The 3,887-nt window shown below is 45.7% G+C and overlaps 1 pseudogene; it reads right to left on the minus strand.

Annotated features, from left to right (window-relative positions):
- Positions 1–1,662: 1,662 nt before the first annotated feature.
- On the minus strand, positions 1,663–1,780 carry LOC126254243 (5S ribosomal RNA; annotated as a pseudogene).
- Between the last annotated feature and the right edge of the window lie 2,107 nt (positions 1,781–3,887).

Genomic DNA, 3,887 nt, shown 5'->3' on the forward strand with positions numbered 1-3,887 from the left:
ACGTTCAGGACTTACGGCATTTTTACACTAACGACTTCCTTGCTTGCTACTTGTAGCCATTGAGTCTACTGGAGCCCCCTAGTGTATATTTCCTCTAGGTACCGAGCACCACCTGTCAAGAGTGATAGGCGCCCAAATTGCGTGTGTTATGAAAGCCATCTGTTGTGCAACTTGGCACTTGAACGATGAAAGTGAGATCACTTTAATGGGCTCACCTGTCAAAAGCCTGAATAAGCACCTTTTGCAGCGCGGACTGTTGCGAGACATGCAGGGAGAGAGTTAGTGAGGTTCTGGATGGTACCGGCAGGGATATGGAGCCATGTCGACTCCAGTCACACCCCTCTATAGGGAGTGCTGCTCCATTGCCGTGGCCAGCTGCGCTCGGTTTCTCGTCAGAGGATCCACAACGCGAACAGCCTGACCAAGGCGGTCGCACAGATTCTCGACTGGGTTTAAATCCGGAGAGTTGGCAGCGAAGTACGGTAAACGTATCCTGGTACTCTTCGAACCACGCACGTACACTGCGACACGTTGCACTGTCATAGTGGTAGACGCCATTCTGCCGAGGAAAAGCAAACTGCATGCAGTGGTGGTTAAGGTTCCCAAGGCTAGATGCATGGATCCGTTATGCCTTCCAGAATGAAGAGATCATCCAGGCAATGCCACCAAACCATTCCTCAGACCCTTACACTCCCTCTTCCGGTCTAGAAGCTTCCGTAATTGTTACAGGATGTTTGCTTTCAGTACGACAGAACATAAAACGTCTTTAATCTGAAAAAGCCTCCTTCGCCACTCAGTGTACGTCCAGTTGCTGTATTGGCGTTCAACTTGCAGCTTTCGTCACCGATGAACAGCATACAGCATGGGTGCATTACTCAGGTGCCTGCTGCGGGTACCATACGCTGCAACGTTCGCTGGACGGTTGTTGAGGAGATGCTGCTGGTAGCCACTTGGTTCATCTGGGCGGTGAGTTGCTCAACAGCTGCACGTCTATTCGCCCGAATACATCTCTGCATCCATCATTCACTCCTGTCATCTATGGTCCGTTGGTGCACCACAGTTGCTTCGGTGCCGGTGTTGGACAGCGCCACACATAGTATTCTTCAACCAAGGCTGCACCCAATCAGTTTACATAGATAGATGCTTCGGAAATGCTTCCACCCCGGGCCCGAAAGCCAATGACCATGCTCTTTAGACGTAAGATAAATAGCTCCGCTTCTACGTTACAACGACTGAACTGTTTATCAGGTTCCCTGCGACACTTAGAAACCCTCCACTGTTAGTGCTGCCACCTGCCGTCTGTGAGTGGTTATTGCACGTCACGTCGAACACAGGCGGTGGTCACATGACTGTGACTGGACCGTATATGACGGACCACCGCCTTTGGAAAAAAAAGGCAAAATATAGGAACAACGTTGACAATCTAGTACTGACAGTAGAGTCTACAAATGAAAAAAAATAATAAACTCCGTCCGAACAGGCCTTGGACGACCCAACGGGACCGACCGGCCGCCGTGTCATCCTTAGCCCACTATCGTGATGGAGGAGCATGTGGTCAGCACACCGCTCTACCGACCGTATGTCAATTTACGAGACCGGAGCCGCTACTTCTCAATCAAGTAGCTCCTCGGCTTGCCTCACATGGGCTGAGTGCATCCCGCTTGCCAACAGTGCTTGGCAGACCGGATGATCACCCATCCAAATTCTAGCCCAGCCCGACACCGCTTAACTTCGGTGCTCTGACGGGAACCGGCGTTACCACTGCGGCAAGGCCGTTGGCTAGAGTCTATAAATGACTAAACTAAAATTAATAGTCCCACAGGTCTACAATGGTCGTATGACTAATATTCCACGCTGCTGGGAACTGAAGTAATAGGAAAAGTGTCGTCAAAACATTTCAAAATTTAAACACTTATTTGCCCGTTAAAACATTGTAGTGGATTTTGAAAAGTGGTATGACAAAAAAGGGCGCCTATACACTGAGTACTAAAAATGTAGTACATTCAAAAACTGATTCATGGAAATTAATACGCAAATGAGGTTACAATGAAAACAAATTGATTGAAGGATTAATACGTGGAAACATTTCTGGGCATAGACAGAACTCAGTAACTGCACTGGTAGGGGGGATGAATTATTTCATCTCACTACTCGACAGTTGGGTACATATAACCATGCGATGCCGGTGCCATGCGTCGATCACTCTTGCCATGTTTGGTTGAGGGTGACAGCCAGCAACTTACATCTCCCGTGTTCTGCAGATTAGAGACGACACTCTCTCTAACATAACTCGTTCCTTCTTCTGCACTAGCCGATCCCTCAGTCATGGGGCAACTCGGCAGGCAACGTGCTTTTATTGTTCTTGCGCTATCGGCGAATGTTGCCTGCTATGATTACCTCACATAGGCAATGTTAACGTAACATTTTGAGGCTGAGGTTAGAGAGGGAAGCGCAATCGGATGCTTAAAGATTCGAGCATCAGACTTCGAGGAAGGTCCATTCGACGTGGAACAGAACTGAGTGCGTCAAAAAGTGACGATAGGCATCAGAATGAATGCGGGGGTGTAAGTCTCAAGATTGAATCGACGTTAAGTTGGCATGCCACCAGAAGGAAACTCACTGTCTTTCTCTCTCCTCCTGTCCTCCTTTCTCTTTCGCTGGTTGCTGAGCGATGTTTCCATCTCACTGACCGAACTGGAACTGCTCTTGCCTGGCAGTTTTGTTGAACTGTCCGCACTCTTTCCCCCAGGGCGCTGAATTTCCCATCATATCGTCTTTGCCGTAGGTGGGTTGAGTTTGCAATCCCACCCAGTAACTGAGCTCTCCAGTCTTCACACAGGTGAAAATTTCCGATGTTGCAGCGGCAGGCAGATAACCTAGGAACTCTCACTTCGCTCTCTCAGGTATTCCATGTTGCAGTACTTTACACCGTCGTCTGCAGCTCCCTAGTGTACTGCATACCACTAGGATTTTCTTCAAGCGTCTCTCTGCACTCCTGAGTTGCCAATAAATGAGCAACCCAACAATAAACCGGCACGTTTGTAACGAGAATGTCTGTGCCTTGCTGAAGGGGATGTCGCCGACCTTATATTTGCTAATTTTATGTACCCTTTTTTTCTATGGAACTGTTATACCTAGAAATTTGAAGTTTTGATAGTTGTTTTCAGTATGTATTGCTAGCTCACCGAACTAGAATCAATGCTTGTTTTTTTTGTGTAATATTTATGAATTTTTTAAAAGTAACCTATTTTAATTGTCGAAGATTTCATGTAAATCTACGTTATTCAGAGAATAAGCCAGCTCTTTTCATGATTGTAGTTCAGTGGCACCTTTTAACTCTTTTATTGCAACACTGAAAATGTCAAATGCTAGAAAATGCCACTGAAGTAATTTCTTTTGAAAATTCACAAAGACCTCATATTTTGTTGTAAAAGTGTCCATTAATCAGGGTCATCTTCTGGTTCTTCTTCTTCACCTAGAAGCATTCTTCTTATTTCTGCCCTTGCTTTCTTTGTGTTAAATTCACTTGTGAACAAAGCCTTGCTTACTCGCACTTTGTCGAGAAGCTGAAAAACTTTGATGGTGTTAACATCTGGAACAATGCCAAGCTTTTCCATGACCATTAACTATCCAGATGACCAGCACGGAATGAAATAATAATATCACTGACTCCCTATTCCGAGGTTTTTATTCCAACAAATACCTTCTTAGGCATACAAGGCCATTAATTTTCCAGTCAGCAGGACCTCCACAAATATTACAACACAAACAACTCTTGACACACTCACAAAAAATAGAAAAGTCCACTAAAACATATAGTTCATTAGAAGTTACATATGTAACTTCACTTACATGTCTTCATAAAGTTTTTTTATGCACAAGCGGGT

This window comes from Schistocerca nitens, chromosome 4 (assembly GCF_023898315.1).
Source record: "Schistocerca nitens isolate TAMUIC-IGC-003100 chromosome 4, iqSchNite1.1, whole genome shotgun sequence".
Classification (NCBI taxonomy): domain Eukaryota; kingdom Metazoa; phylum Arthropoda; class Insecta; order Orthoptera; family Acrididae; genus Schistocerca; species Schistocerca nitens.